Source organism: Amblyraja radiata, chromosome 4 (genome assembly GCF_010909765.2).
Source record: "Amblyraja radiata isolate CabotCenter1 chromosome 4, sAmbRad1.1.pri, whole genome shotgun sequence".
Taxonomy (NCBI): domain Eukaryota; kingdom Metazoa; phylum Chordata; class Chondrichthyes; order Rajiformes; family Rajidae; genus Amblyraja; species Amblyraja radiata.
In genome coordinates, this window is record NC_045959.1 from 51,580,577 (window position 1) to 51,597,846 (window position 17,270).

The 17,270-nt window shown below is 42.9% G+C and overlaps 1 protein-coding gene across 1 annotated transcript in view; it reads right to left on the reverse strand.

The window, feature by feature from the left end:
* Positions 1-16,831, reverse strand: part of ldlrad4 (low density lipoprotein receptor class A domain containing 4) — a 158,516-nt gene extending 141,685 nt beyond the window's left edge. The window contains exon 1 of the mRNA XM_033019425.1: positions 16,423-16,831. The gene's annotated coding sequence lies outside the window, so the exon portion shown is untranslated. The remainder of the gene's footprint in view (positions 1-16,422) is intronic.
* Between the last annotated feature and the right edge of the window lie 439 nt (positions 16,832-17,270).

The window sequence follows — 17,270 nt, forward strand, 5'->3', positions numbered from 1 at the left end:
GAGTGCCATCATTTCTGAAATAGTCTTAAAGTAACTTAACTGTTATAAAGCAGTAATAAGTGATTTTTGTCCAAACAATTGGAACTTGCATAAAATGTTTGCATTATTAGCAGGACTGCCAACTCTCACGCATTGAGCGTGAGACTCATGCATTTCACAAAATTCTCATGCTCTCACGCTGATCACAAAATTTCTCAAGCTCAAATATCTGCGGGTGCTGAAAGTTCAAAATAAAGCAAAAATTGTTTTAGAGGTGAGTAAAAACCATGAGGGGAATATCAGATGAATGCATAGTCTTTTTTTTAGGATATGTGATTCAAGCACTATTGGTTTAAAGCAGGGCTATCAAACTACCGGCCTGCGGGATGATTTTGGGGGGAAAATTTTAGTTTCTCCCATGCAGATGGTGTGATAGGTGAGACACGACCGCGGTGGTCCGAGCACCAACCCCCCTCCCCCTTCCCCCCTGAGACACGGCACACACCTCCCACCCTCACCTCCGGCGGCTCTATGTCCGTCGACCGCTCTGTCCACACCCCATGGAGTTTTAACCCCGGCCCGGAGCCAGGAGCAGACCGGGTGAGTGGGGGCGTTGGTGCCGCCTCCGGAGCCTACTATGGGAGGGGGAACACCCTCTCCCACACCCTCCCCCCATCGGTCGCTATGCTCCCTCGCAATTTCTCACTCTCAACTCTCACCCAATGTTGGCAGCCCTGGAAACATCACCTATTCCTTTTCTCCAGAGATACTACCTGTCCCACTAAGTTACTCCAGCTTTTTGTGTCCATCTTCAGTGTAAACCAGCATCTGCAGTTCCTTCCTACACACAGTTGTTTTAAACTCTATTTGGTGTCAAGCTTTTTGATTGTTGTGGAAATACAAGAGACTGCAAATGTTGTAAAACAAACTGTTGGAGGAACTCAATGCGTCAGAAAGCATCTGTGGAAGCAAAGGGAAATTCTATATTATGAGTCCTGATGCAGAGTAGAGAAACAAAATGTCAACTATCTTTTTGCCTCCACAGAAGCTGCATGACCCGCCATGTTCCTCCAGCAGTTTTTTCTTTGTTCTGGATGGTTATGAGAACTAACCCTTCCCTAGCAATTTGGAAGTACTCTTTTTATTTCTTATTTATCTATACAATGGTAACTAATTTAGAAATTGGATGATATTAAGCATAAATGAGGCAACTCCATGGGAAAGGAGAACATGCATCAAAACAATCAAACAAAAGGTCAAAAGGCACACTTAACCAAGCTTTTAACTCACTAATCAGAACAAGTACTTTACTTCCTCAATCAATATCCTTAAACACAGAATTGCAATTTACTCTTTGCAACACATAATCTTTTTTTTTTTACAAAAATTGAAGATAAAATTCCTATTTTAGACAAATAAGCCTGAAAAAATTAAAATATTTCCTCAAATGCAAACTTATTTCACTGAACATTTGTCAAATTCGAATTCTGACATTTGAGATTGGGATTAAAACAAATTTAAATTTGACATAAAATTGGTTAATAAAATATTTTCCACTGCAGATCTATGAGATCACTTCAATAAAGTTGTTATGCTTACATAAATTTACAAACTCTCCTGAAAAGATGCTTAAAATCAATTTTATTAAACATTAAATTAATATATGTCATGAAGTGTGAAAATGTGATGTTCCCATTAACTTTACAGAAAATGTCATTCAATGGCATTCAGTGGGTCGAGCAGCATCAGTGGGTAGAAGGGAATGGTCAACATTTAGGGTCAAACCCCTGCATCAGAACCTGATGCAGGGTTCTGACCCCTAAACGTTGACCATTCCTTTCTACCCACTGATGCTGCTCACCCCTTTGAGTTCCTCCAGAAAATATTTTGTTGCTCTAGATTCCAACATCTAGTTTCTTGTGTCTGTAGAAGGAACATATTTACAAACATTCAATGTAGATTTAGGAGATTCAGTTGAAGAACAATTAATTTACTGGCAAAATGTATTTTGTACAAGTTTTATATGTTAGCCCCTGTGTGTGATGGTGGAAGGAAGTTAAAGTTTATTACAATAGACATGGCAAACAAATTGGCTGCTTTGATTATTTGATGACCTTTACTTGGATATGCACAAAGTCATCACCTGCTTCAAATAACAACGTATAAAACTGTAGAAGGGAGAAACCAATCTGTCCTTCGGCATGAATAAGGCATTTCTTGCCTATTCAATGAGATTATGGTTGATTATTTTACTTCAGCACCACTTTCCTGCACACACAAGATTACCTGTACCATGTTACTTTAGACTTGAGAGATAAAGCGTGGAAACAGGTCTTTCGGCCCACTAAGTCCATGCTACCCATCCTATACACTAGGAACAATTTAGAATTTTTACCAAAGCCAATTATTCTACAAATCTGTACGCCTTTAGTGTGGGAGGAAATTGGAGCACCCGGGTAAAACTCACATGGTCCAAGGGAGAATGTACAAACTGCGTACAAACATCACCCGGTCAGGATCAAACCCATCTCTGGCGCTGGTACACAAAATTGCTGGGGAAACTCAGCGGGTGCAGCAGCATCTATGGAGCGAAGGAAATAGGCGACGTTTCGGGCCGAAACCCTTCTTCATGTAAGGCAGCAGCTCTATCGCTCCACCACTGTGCTGCCCCAGGGGTCAGAGCTATGTACTGTCAGGGGTTATGTAACATGCTCTTGCAGGCATATTTTTCTGTGTAGAATCAGGTAAGTCTCTGGGCTATAACAAATTCCTCCCCTTCCCATCCTACCCAGGCCATTATTAAGATATCTGATGAAAGTAATGTCATGTAAGGTTAAATTCTCTCTTAGTATATTATTATATATCATTATTTGCACCATGTATCAACTCAAAATATCATCTGGGTTTTATTAAATGAGGGCGTGGACAGTGGCTAGGATAAGCCCCACAAACAATTGCACCAATGTCTTGGGTCCAATATTCCTAGCCTTCAGTAATAGGCACTGCATGAAAGTGTATTCCTCTCCTGTTGGTGCCATCACTTTGCAGAGCCATTAAGAATGCCAAGAGGGAATTCCGGACTAAACTGGAGTCTCAAGGCAAGACACAAATACCCATAGATTGTGACAAGGTGTGCATGCTATGACAGGCCACAAAGCTAAGGTGTGCAGTATCGCTGAGAACAGTAGGTCCCTCCATGATTAACTCAATGCATTCTACACCTGCTTTGAGCAGAAGATTAGTGGTGGAATGCCACCCGTACCAAAGGTTATTGAGGCATACGTAAGATTAGCTTTCCTGGAAGCGAATTCATGGAAAGCAACTGGTCTAGATGTAGTCCCTGGACGTGTCCTCGGGTCCCATGCGTATCGGGTAGCAGAGGTATTCACCAGACATCTTTTACCTCTCATTACATTTCATCAGCAAGGCTTGGATAGACTGGATGTGGAAAGGATGTTTCCACTAGTGGGAGAGTCTAGGACCATAGGTCATAGCCTCAGAATTAAAGGACGTTTCTTTAGGAAGGAGATGAGGATGAATTTCTTTAGTCAGAGGGTGGCGGATCTGTAGAACGCATTGCCACAGAAGGCTGTGGAAGCCGTCAATGGATATTTTTAAGGCAGAGATAGATAAATTCTAGATTAGTACGGGTGTCTGGACAGGAGAATGGGGTTGAGGGAGATAGATCAGCCATGATTGAATGATGGAGTAGACTTGATGGGGCCAAATGGCCTAATCTTGCTCCTATCACATTGGAATAGGCTATTGAGTAACATAATCAAATCACATGATCGAGAATGATGGCTTTTGTAACAGGTATATAAAAAAACAAATGAAGAAAAATGGGCTTGGAATTCCAAACTTTGGATCTGCTTACATGCATAGCCATCAGTGGTTGGGAATGGATGGAGTAAATAATATACAAGATGCCAGTTAGAGGTGGAACATTTACAGAACAGTTAGGCATCAGGAATGAGAAAATATGATAAATAATGAAAGGACTGAAATGCAAGAATGATGATTTTATGACATTAGTGTATAGCTGCATGGAATGACTGTTATTCAGCGGGTGTCTTTCCAAACCAAAAACCTTTTCGGTTTTCATAGTTTAACTGTTGTGTGCTTGATTACAGTTTAAAATTAGAAAATAAGTAACAAATTAATTTTAAATTCCTGGGCATTGTGACCACATTTCTGCCTCTTTCCTCTTTTAATAATTGTTTTGCATATTTTTTTTTTAAAACATCTTGAATGCTATATAAACTTGGTGGTGGGGTTATGTAAAGTCAGAGAATGTACTTAGGAGAAAGATCTTGTTAAATATTAAGGATGGAATTTCCACTAATTATATCAGCAGAATCTGAGTGAAATCAGCTGGGACAGCAGAAGAAATTAGGGAATTTAAAACATACCCAAATTACACAGAATATATATCCATGTAACTAAAAGTCTCATCTTGACCACATCAGGTCTGAGCTACCCTATATCGCTATGATTTTTGGCCATCTTAGTCCTCCTCCACTGAGGCAGCCCCGAGGATTTTTCCGATCGATGAAAAATAAAAAAGTTATGAGTGTTTAAAAAATCTTGAGATCAGCCGATTGGTCCTCTCGCCTGTCAATCACCATTAAGAAGGTAACGTCCCTTCCGATGGGGGGGGGGGGGCAGGACTATATAACCCTGGATGCCTGGACATGAGTCAGTCACTCTGGAGGATCGCGTGGGAGAGGCCACAACTGTGATTTTTAGCTGTGAATCAACTGAACTGAGAGTGTGCAATGTACTTGCAATAAATGATTTGTTATCCCTTAATGAAAATGCAATGAGCTGTTTGTCCTGCCCTGTGCTTGAAACTGCAATTGAAATGGAAATGAAATGAGCTATTTGGCCTGTCCTGTACTTCAAACTGCAGTGGAAATGGAAATGAAATGAAAATGCAATAAGCTGTTTGGCCTGCCCTGTGCTTGAAACAGCAATGGAAATGGAAATGAAATGAAAATGCAATGAGTTGTTTGGCCTGCCCTGTGCTTGAAACGGAAATGAAAATGCAATCTGTTTGGCCTGCCCTGTGCTTGAAACTGCAATGGAAATGGAAATGAAAATGCAATGAGCTGTTTGGCCTGCCCTATGCTTGAAACTGCAATGGAAATGGAAATGAAAATGCAATGAGCTGTTTGGCCTGCCCTGTGCTTGAAACTACAATGGCAATGGAAATGAAATGAAAATGCAATCCATTTGGCCTGCCCTGTGCTTGAGACTGCAATGGAAATGAAAATAAAATGAAAATGCAATGAGCTGTTTGGTCTGCCCTTGCTTGAGACTGCAATGGAAATGGAAATGAAAATGAAAATGCAATGAGTTGTTTGGCCTGCCCTGTGATTGAAATTGAAATGGGAATGGAAATGAAATGAGTTGTTTGGCCTGCCCTGTGCTTGAAATTGAAATGGAAATGAAATGAGTTGTTTGGTCTGGCCTATGCTTGAAACTGCAATGGAAATGGAATGAAGTGAAAATGAAATGAGTCGTTTGGCCTGCCCTGTGCTTGAAACTGCAATGGAAATGGAAATGAAATGAAAATGCAATAAGCTGTTTGGCCTGCCCTGTGCTTGAAACAGCAATGGAAATGGAAAGGAAATGAAAATGCAATGAGTTGTTTGGCCTGCCCTGTGCTTGAAACGGAAACGGAAATGAAAATGCAATGAGCTGTTTGGCCTGCCCTGTGCTTGAAACTGCAATGGAAATGGAAATGAAAATGCAATGAGCTGTTTGGCCTGCCCTATGATTGAAACTGCAATGGAAATGGAAATGAAAATGCAATGAGCTGTTTGGCCTGCCCTGTGCTTGAAACTACAATGGCAATGGAAATGAAATGAAAATGCAATCCGTTTGGCCTGCCCTGTCCTTGAGACTGCAATGGAAATGAAAATAAAATGAAAATGCAATGAGCTGTTTGGTCTGCCCTTGCTTGAGACTGCAATGGAAATGGAAATGAAAATGAAAATGCAATGAGTTGTTTGGCCTGCCCTGTGATTGAAATTGAAATGGGAATGGAAATGAAATGAGTTGTTTGGCCTGCCCTGTGCTTGAAATTGAAATGGAAATGAAATGAGTTGTTTGGTCTGGCCTATGCTTGAAACTGCAATGGAAATGGAATGAAGTGAAAATGAAATGAGTCGTTTGGCCTGCCCTGTGCTTGAAACTGCAATGGAAATGGAAATGAAATGAAAATGCAATAAGCTGTTTGGCCTGCCCTGTGCTTGAAACAGCAATGGAAATGGAAAGGAAATGAAAATGCAATGAGTTGTTTGGCCTGCCCTGTGCTTGAAACGGAAACGGAAATGAAAATGCAATGAGCTGTTTGGCCTGCCCTGTGCTTGAAACTGCAATGGAAATGGAAATGAAAATGCAATGAGCTGTTTGGCCTGCCCTATGATTGAAACTGCAATGGAAATGGAAATGAAAATGCAATGAGCTGTTTGGCCTGCCCTGTGCTTGAAACTACAATGGCAATGGAAATGAAATGAAAATGCAATCCGTTTGGCCTGCCCTGTGCTTGAGACTGCAATGGAAATGAAAATAAAATGAAAATGCAATGAGCTGTTTGGCCTGCCCTTGCTTGAGACTGCAATGGAAATGGAAATGAAAATGCAATGAGCTGTTTGGCCTGCCCTGTGCTTGAAATTGAAATGGAAATGAAATGAGTTGTTTGGCCTGCCCTGTGCTTGAAATTGAAATGGAAATGGAAATGAGTTGTTTGGCCTGCCCTGTGCTTGAAACTGCAATGGAAATGGAAATGCAATGAAAATACAATGATTTGTTTGGCCTGCCTTGTGCTTGAAACTGTAATGGAAGTGGAAATGGAAATGAAAATGAAATGAGTTGTTTGGCCTGCCATGTGCTTGAAATTGAAATGGAAATGAGTTGTTTGGCCTGCCCTGTGCTTGAAATTGCAATGGAAATGAAATGAGTTGTTTGGCCAGCCTGAAACCACTAATTTTGGCCCACAAGATCCTTATTAGCCGAGAAACCAGTCCCTTTTGCCCAAAATACCCTTATTAGCCCAGGAGGAGCATTTTGGCCCAAAAGGCCCATGCCAGGCCATGAAAAGTCCAGAAAAAGTGCCTTTCACTAAGATGTTTTTTTAAACCTCCTTTGGCCCATCAGGCCTGTACTAGCCCAGGTGGAGTCCCTTCGGCCCATCAGTAAGTATTCCCCCTACAAGTATTAAACCTCACCCCAGTATTTTTCTCCCTCCCTTCATTGGCTCCCTGTGAGATCCAGGCCAGGATAGACTTTCCTCCTTCATTGCTGTAATCTGCAGAAAAATATGAAAAATGTCTAAAATTGATTCTCCACCCTCTCACTCACAGTCTCTCACCTCTTTTGGGCAGAATTTCTGGCAGTTTCTAAGCTGCCAGCCCACCAGGCCTGAGTGACTGAGCTGCCAGCCCACCAGGCCTGAGTGACTGAGCTGCCAGCCCACCAGACCTGAGTGACTGAGCTGCCAGCCCACCAGGCCTGAGTGACTGAGCTGCCAGCCCACCAGGCCTGAGTGACTGAGCTGCCAGCCCACCAGGCCTGAGTGACTGAGCTGCCAGCCCAAGAATCTATTCGGCCCACAATGCCCATACTAGCCCTCTGGAAAACAGTCCATTCGGCCCACAAAACCCATACTAGTGCTCCAACGGGTCCCACTTAGTCTAGTTTATTATGTTTAGTGCTTACCGTGATGTTTTATGTCAATTCAAGATTTAATTTCACCTGATCAAACCTGACCCACAACCTTCAGTGCAAAACTGCAAGATTCTGATTATACTGGTTTGTGAAGAGTAAAGTAACACTTACTTTCTCAAGTAGTTGAAAGTACATCTTCCTAATTTCCACAAAGTTTTAAGTTTACCAACAAATACCAAACAATTGTATTAAATTATTTCCCGAAGCTTTAAAACATTTTCAGAAACTTTAAAATCAGGTTATTCATGAAGGTGTTAGGAGAGGTGGGCGAGAACAGGACAACCTAATTAAAATTGCTATTACTTGCTGATAAACCTATTTTCAGTTCTATTAATAAACTTTAAGTTATAGATATAATATGAAGGGAAAAAAACATGATGAAATAGCCCGGCCTAATCCACACAATTTCCAGTACATGTTGGCAATTTTCCCACTACATTGCAACCAATTTCACGAAGAGCAAATATGTATTCATTGTCTTGCGGAGATTTGTAGAACTTTTTTCTGTGCAATTTAGCAAGTATGTTTAAAAAAAATAGTAATCACACTTTGACTGTGGGCAGAGAATCAATGGGCTGACCGTCGTCTTAAATCGTAAAGGAACAAAACAAATTTGAGAACTTCCAAATTTTGCATAAAGTGGGAAACGTACCCCGATGTGTTTTTCTGCTTAAGACTTAAAACGGCGAGCGAAACTTACATAAACATGAATGAAATAAAAACAGAAAATGCTGCAAAGACTCAAAAGATCAGGCAGAATCTGTGGGAAGGATAAAACTCAGGATTTTGTTGCGTTCCTTTTGAACATTGTCAAATATGAAAATCAACGACTGTTTTACATGGTTCCAATTTTGTCTCTATCAATGAAACTTGATAGGTAAAACATTTTTATGAACACTATGGTGTTTGAATTTTCCCCACTTGTTGTTGCTTTCTTTTTTTCCTTCTTTAAATACAAAGGTATTTTTTACATGACTAATTGTGCCTGAACGTGGCTCTTGAAATTTGTGCCCTAGGTTTTCCGCAAACTGTCAGAATAAGACACTAAAGTGCTGATGATGTGTTCTGGAATCTATGCATCATATTTTAGGATCTGTCTTCAACGTCACAGTTCAGGGCCAAAATGTTAAATTGAATGCCAAGCTTTTGAAAATTCCAATGTTATTGAGGAGTTAAAAGATACATTCATAGTTAATTATGATCTGATTAACATGAAATATTTTCAATAACACACTTATTAGCATCAATTACACTGGAAAAAGTTCCAAGTTAATTTAAAGAAGTATTATCAAATAAAAATGAACAACAAACCATAAGAACATATGAGCAAAAGAACTCAAAATAATAGATACAGCTTTAGGGCTGTCAATGTAGTTGACGGCACACCACCAATAGTGAAAAATAATGAGGTGGTCAGAATGGAAAAAAGAGCATTTTCAATGCCACGTCTTTTTTTCACTGAACCACCTTGGTCCTTTTAGAAAGCAATCAGTCATTTAGTCAGTTTACAGACTTTTAGTTTGCGTTTTCCCCTTCTCTTCAACTCTTCACTTCAATGCAGTTTTTATTTTACATCAGACAGACCAAAATATTGTTTAAAGTGTGAAATTACAAAAACATCAATACTCTCACATGGGAATTGTTCACAATGCCATTGGTACATTTTATATCAAAATCAAAGTAAGTAACTACAAGGTGTCAGAAAGCAGCCCTAACATGATTCAGAGAGCCTACACTAACTCCACACGATTAACCCATCAGTGGTCAATCGTGCAATTCATGTCAGCCTTCCTTTACCCAAAAGACAAGATCTTTTTGTAGGGTACGTAGAACAATCCTTGTTCGAGGCGAACCGTGGCCCTATCCCCGAAATCTACATTGAAGACTGCATTGCTGCTACCTCCTGCACCCATGCAGAACTCACTGACTTCATCCATTTCACCACTAACTTCCACCCGGCACTCAAATTCACCTGGACCATTTCCGACATCTCCCTACCGTTTCTAGACCTCACTATCTCCATCACAGGTAACAGACTACTGACCGACATCTACTACAAACCCACTGACTCCCATGGCTATCTGGACTACACTTCTTCCCACCCTGCTTCCTGCAAGGACTCTATCCCCCTACACCCAATTCCTCCTTCTACACCACATCTGCACCCAGGATGAGGTGTTCCAAACCAGGGCATCGGAGATGGCCTCATTCTTTAGGGAACGGGAGTTCCCCTCTTCGACTATAGATGAGGCTCTCACCAGGGTCTCTTCTATATCCTGTAGCACTGCTCTCACTCCCCGTCCCCCCACTCGTACAGAGTCCCCCTTGTCCTCACCTTTCACCCTACCAGCTGTCACATACAACAGATAATCCTCCGACATTTTCGCCACATCCAATGGGATCCCACCACTGGCCACATCTTCCCATCTCCTCCCCTTTCGGCTTTCCGCAGAGACCGCTCCCTCCGTAACTCCTTGGTCAATTCGTGCCTTCCCACCCAAACCACCCCCTCCCCTGGTACTTTCCCTTGCAACCGCAGGAAATGCTACACTTGTCGCTTTACCTCCCCCCTTGACTCCATCCAAGGACCTAAGCAGTTTTTTCAGGTGAGGCGGAGGTTCACCTGCACATCCTCCAACCTCATCTATTGCATCCGCTGCTCTAGGTGTCAATTGCTCTACATCGGTGAGACCAAGCGCAGGCTTGGCGATCGCTTCGCCCAACTCCTCTGCACAGTTCGCATTAACCAACCTGATCTCCCGGTGCTCAGCACTTCAACTCCCCCTCCCATTCCGAATCCGATCTTTCTGTCCTGAGCCTCCTCCATGGCCAGAGTGAGTCCCACCGCTAATTGGAGGAGCAGCACCTCATAATTTGCTTGGGTAGTTTACACCCCAGCGGTATGAACATTGACCTCCAATTTTAGGTAGTCCTTGCTTTCTCCCTCCTTCCCCATCCCAGCTCTCCCACAGCCCACTGTCTCCGCCTCTTCCTTTCTTCTTCTCCCCCGCCCCCACATCAGTCTGAAGAAGGGTCTTGACCCAAAACGTCACCTATTCCTTTGCTCCATAGCCTCACCCGCTGAGTTTCTCCAGCATTTTTGTCTACCTGAGATCGTTTGTATCAATGGCTCAATCCTTGATCAGAAAGCACAGATTTAATTTACAAAGTATCTTTTTTTCCCAACACCTGATGGTCACAAGAAGCAGAGTGAGGGAGAATTACATACCTTGTTCTTATAAGCAGCATTGCTAGTTTTCTAAAACATTGCATCTCCAGGAGCAGAAGTAACACCTGACAATATTACGCTTCAAGAAACATGATAAATGTCATATTTCAGGAAAATGTAAAAACACAGATTTTGACATAAACCAGAAGAGAAATTTGACTGATAGGGACAATAATTTTTTCTCTGATATATTTTATCTGATACAGATGCAAAAAGGAATTACATGGTGCAGCTATTTAAAGCTATTCAGCACAGAAACAGATCTATTGGCCCACCATGTCCATGCTGACCAAGTTACTTAACTGAGCTAGTCCCATGTGCTTGCATTTGGACCATATGCCTCTAAACCCTTCCTGTCTAAATGCCTTTTAAATATTGTGATTGGATCTGCCTCTAGCACTTCCTCTGGCAACTCGTCCATATACACACCACCTTCTGCGAGGCAAATCTATCCCACAGGTCCCTATTAAATCTTTCCCCTCTCACCTTAAACTTTACCCCAGAGTTTTGATTCCCCTAACGATCCTGTGACGATTCTCCTTATCTATGCCCCTCATGATTTTACAGAGATCCGCAAGATCACCCTACAGCTTCCTACACTCCAGGGGAAATGCCTTTGCTTTTCCAGCCTCTCGTTATAACTCAAACCCTCCAGTCCAAATAACATCTTCGTAAATCTTCTTTGCACCCTTACCAGTTTAATGACATCCTTCCTATCAGAACTGTACAGTTTACCAAATGTGGCCTTATTAATGTCTTGTCCAACCTTGTAACATGACATCCCAACTTCTGTGTCACCACTTTCAAACTACCTCACATTTATCTGAATTAAATTATGTCTACTATTGCTCAATATCAAGTTGATCAAGATCCCATTGTAATCTTATATAACATTCTTCACTGTCCAAAATAACATAATTTTAGTGTTATCTGCAAATTTACTAACCATGTCACGTACATATTCATCCAAATTGTCAATAAAAATATCAAACATTTTACCCCTAAAATAATAATGTTACTATTATTCAATAACACCTTGATCCAGGCTATAATTAAAAAAAATATTAAAACTGCCTTATACGTCCAACAACATAATGTACCGCAGACACAAGAAACAGCTGATGCTGATTTACAAAAAAAGGGTACAAAATGCTGGAGTAACTCAGCAGGCCAGGCAGCATCTATGGAAGAGATGGATAGGCAACATTTAAGAGTTTAGAGTATGAAGAAAGGTCCCAACCTGAAATGTTGCCTATCCATGTCCACTAGAAACGCTGCCTGACCTGCTGAGTTACTCCAGCACATGGTGGGGGGTTTTTTAAACATAAAATACTGCTTGGATGTGAGTTTGTAACTATGAACTGACAGAAAAGAAACACCAAGTATGGAGAGAGAATTAATCTGCAACTAATATTTAATCAGTTTCACAGAAATCACTGCACATTTTCATTTTAACAAAACACAAAAGGAAACTCAAAAATTCAAATTAAAATTCTGCCCTTTTGAAACTTTAAGCCGATTTAACACAATTTTTTTAATTGCGTATTCTATTTAGCCCCCACACATAATGCAGTACAGCACTCTGCGGTTGTCCTTATTTGCAAAATGAAGTACAATAGTTGCACTGTGAAAGAATTTCCTTCATCTATTTCAACATTGAAAAAATAGACTGCGCAAAGATTAGTGCTTACTCCACCACTAACTTTGAGTTGTCCTTCACGGTTATTCCATTAACAAAAACAACTGATATCCAACATCATCTTCTTATCGAATCAAATGAGGTCAAAAAGGATATGCTCCCACACTGATTTGGGTGGTACAGTGGTGCAGTTGGCACGGCTGCTGCCTCACAGCACCAGAGACCCAGGCTCGATCCTAACTCAGATGCTGTCTGTGTAGAGTTTGCACGTTCTGTCATGTGGGGTTTCCCCAGGGTACTCCACCTTCCTCTCGCATCCCAAAGACGTGTGGGTTTGTAGATTAATTGGATTCTGTAAATTGCCCCGTGTGTATAGGGGGTGGATGCAAAAGTGAGATAATATAGTCATCATGGACTTGGTGGGTCAGTTTCCATGCTGGACCAATGCTGGATGCAATAGGGCAGATGGATATATTATCTGGAATGATGTGTACTTCTTCCATTTGACCTCTATGCTCTTGTCATTTGGACTTACGGTGTTTTGTGCTTTTCTAGATAGTCCTCCATTTTGATTTGTCTCTGTGCCAAGGATTCCCATATGGCGTTGAAGATGCTACGTCTTTTCATGTCCTTGCTTTGACATATTTCAAGTAGACAACTTCCACCACCCATCATTCTGAACCAATTTTGTTAGCCTTTGCTGTCTCCTCCCCTTCCTCAGCCCTCGGGCTGTCTCCTCCCATCCCTCAGCCCTCGGGCTCCTCCTCTTCCTTTTTCCTTTTTTCTCAGTCTGAAGAAGGGTTTCGGCCCGAAACGTTGCCTATTTCCTTCGCTCCATAGATGCTGCTGGACCCGCTGAGTTTCTCCAGCATTTTTGTGTACCTTCGATTTTCCAGCATCTGCAGTTCCTTCTTAAACACCTTGTTTCAGGAGTTTGGTGTTAGAAACGAATAATGTGACCAACCCAGCAAAGCTGGTTGACTGTTAGCACTGGGAAACTGGTCTGGTGTACAACACTGACATTGGTTCACCAATCCTGCCAATGGATTTGGAGAATTTTGAAAAGACAGATGTAGTGCTTTGAGGTATCTACTGTAGGCTGTTTATGTCTCTAAAATATATAGGAGAGCAAAGATCACAACTGTTTAGCAGACCATGAGCCTAGTACCAGATCTGTGGCCTTGGTTTTCAAAGAGTTTGGCTTCAAAGAGCCAAATGCTGTATCAGCATTGATGTCTTCAATATTAACTAGTAGTGTATATAGTAGTGTATCGTGGAGGAGGAGCCATCTTGGGGAACGGCTGCTAACCAGCAGTCGTCCGTTTAATTCGCTTTTTTAAAGTTTTTAGTTAGTCCTGTGTCTCGTCCGTTTGGAGAAATGGACTTTTAAATGTGGGGGGTAGGGGGCAATTTTGTTTCTAGGCCCCTACCTGGTCAGTGAGGCAGCTTTTTCTCCGGGCTGCCCGTCGACCCGTCCTCGCGGCCTACCAGCGGGCTTGGAGCGCCGTTTCCTGGCGGGGACCGCCCAGCATCTCGGCCTCGGTGGCGGCACAGCGCTGGAGCGCTATCGTGGAGCGGAGCGGGCGATGCCTTGCCTGGGTCGCCGCGCTGGATCGACGCGCTAGAGCTCCGGTGAGCTGTGACCGCCGAGATCAACACCTCCGGGCTGCGGGTCTGCGGAGCGGAGCGGGCGGCGCCAATTTCAACATCAGGAGCCTGGGAGCTCCAAACCGGCACGTCCCTGTCGGCTTTGGAAGCTGCGGTCCCCAGTCAGGAAGCGCCGTTCCAGGTGGCCCAGCCGCTGAGAGGACTCTCCCGACACCGGGGCAATCACCACCCGGTGAGAACGGCCAGGAACATCGGGCCTCCGTAGAGGAAACTGCGGTGGCCTCAATAGGCCTGACTTTGGGTGAACTTCGGGTTGGGGACTGGACACTGTGCCTTCCCCCACAGTGGTGTCCATTGTGGGGGGATGATTTTTTGTCTGTACGTAATCCTGTTAGTCTTTGTCCAAGATGGCTGGCGTGAAGAGAGAGTGGACGCTGGCGCGCTTTAGCTGCCGCTGCTCTCTCTTCACATTGTGTTTTTGATTTTTTGTTTTTGGACTGAATTCTGTTTTTAATTTGTGTTTCTGTGATGTCTTTATTATTTATTTTATTCCGATTATATGTTTTTTATTCCTGTTAATCTTTGTAAGGTGTCCTTGAGATGTCTGAAAGGCGCCCAAAAATAAAATTTATTATTATTATTATTATTATTATTATAGAACCCAGGTTATAGAACACAAACCACACTTTCCAGTTTTCTGTCATGGATCAGCCATGATTTCATTGAATACAGTGGAGTAAATTTCGGAGGTCAACTCCTTCTCTTAATGTTCTTCTAGATCTTAATTATTGAGGAATGGTGTTGAAAGGTCAATGGGATCTTTGTCTTTTAGATATTTAGCTTAAGATCCATTCTCAGTTAAATTTAGCAAAGGAATCAAGGATGACCATGCCAGAGTGAGGACCACCGTAAATTGGAGGAGCAGCACCTCATATTTCGCTATGGGTAGTTTGCACCCCAGCGGTATGAACATTGACTTCTCTCCATGGCCAGAGTGAGCGTCACCGTAAATTGGAGGAGCAGCACCTCATATTTCGCTTGGGCAGTTTGCACCCCAGCGGTATGAACCACTTTGGTATGAACATTGCCCTCTAATTTCAGATAGTCCCTACTTTCTCCTCCCCTTCTCACCTGGCTCCTCCTCTTCCTTTCTTCTCCCCGCCCCCCCCCCCCTCACTTCAGTCTGAAAAAGGGTTTTGTTCTGAAATGTTGCCTATTTCCTTCGCTCCATTGATGCTGCCTCACCCGCTGAGTTTCTCCAGCATTTTTGTCTACAAAGGATCATTTGGAATTTGATCTCCATGTGTGTGAATGCACATTTTGGATTGACACCTGCTAACTGATGATTGAAGGTGGTTTAATGTTAGTTCTGGAGTGGAAGTGAAGGTTGAATAGTTTCCCATGCATCCTGGAGATCAACTCTACTCCAATGGAGAATTTATTGGAGATGCAGTGAGGTTTGTAACAACGAAGAGCCCCGAGTTATGGAGGAAGCACTGGTTTGGATCAGTTTGCATATCATCACATCACAGACATAAAATGGAAATGAATCTCAGAAAGACGACCCTTCCTAAAGCACCCTCTGTCATAATTTACATTTGCAGCAACTCACTTATTTAAAAAATAAAAGTTGCACTCTTCATATATTGGAAGCATCACTTTCAGATTATAGCATTTAACGTAATCATTACACATTTCACGTCTTTTTTTTTACATTGTCCCGTTTACTGAGTAACACAAACTAAGTAGATGTAAACGACCCAAAATGTCAATAAATAAAATTTCTCACAAACCTAGCTGAGCATAAGTAACTGCATTCAAGTTAGTCCCCCCCCCACCCCACCTTCCATTAAACGCTATAATACACTGTGCAACTACCAAAGGCGAACTTCCATACTTTAAATGGCTTTTATTTTGCTGTCACAAGGTGATTCGGTTGATGGTGTTAGGCTTATGTGATTTATTGTGCTGTTGACTTTAAACTTGGGCCTGTCTGGCCAGCGCACAGACAACACATTCTGTGTGACTGCCCCAGTCTAGCTGCAACTCTCCTCCCTGTCTGGCTTCTATAGGAACACAAAACACACGCGCTCTCCGCACCACAAAAAAAAAAGAGCCATTTCACAGCCATCCTCTTGGAAATAATAAATATATTTAAACACACGGGCAGAAACAACTTAACGTCCCCACCTCCGCTCCTAATCGTGAATAAATGACAGCGAGTCTCACTCACCCCCTGAGGCAGTTGTCTGGCGCGGTGTCAGTCACCGACTGACTGTCTGGGCGGGCGACGCTCGAGCTCGATCTCGCCCCCTCCCCCCTCCTCCTCCCAACCGCCAACCGTCCTAACCGTCTCTCGCAGCCGCAGCCGCAGCCTCCGCGGCGCGGCCGCCGCCGCCTCCTGTCGTCAATCCCCTGCCCGCTGCCCGCTCGAGCTCCATCCAGACGGACGCATGGGACAAGAGCATTAGGATGGAGGGAGGGAGGGAGGGAGGGAGGGAGGGAGGGAGAAAGAAGAAGGAGGAGGAGGAGGACTTCAGGGAGGCAGGGAAGCCAGCAACATATAAAGAAGAAAGAAAGAAAAAAAACCCTCCCCGGGCTGCTGTGGCGCCTCTCGTTTTGCTTCGCGGCCGGCAGCAGCTCCACCTGCAGGGCTGCATGGAAGGCGGCTCGACGGGAGCAGCGAAGGCAAGATTCAAGTCAATAGTCAAGCGTGTTTTAGTGGAATATTGCGTTGGGGGAGGGGTATCCAACGGGTCCGCGCTTGGTCTAGTATATAAATAAATAAATAAATAAATACACACACAGACACAGACACAGAAGGGTTTCGACCAGAAACGTCACCCATTCCTTCTCTCCAGAGATGCTACCTGTCCCGCTGAGTTGTTGCAGCATGTTGTCTATCTTCGGTTTAAACCAGCATCTGCAGATCCTTCCCACACACATTTATATGCACATTATACATACACATACGCATACACATGAAAACAAACAAACAATAATAGTGCAAAAAGCCAAAACCAATGCCCCCAAGTCTATGTAGCTCAGAGCTTATTTGGAAGTTGCAGTGTTTAATAGCCT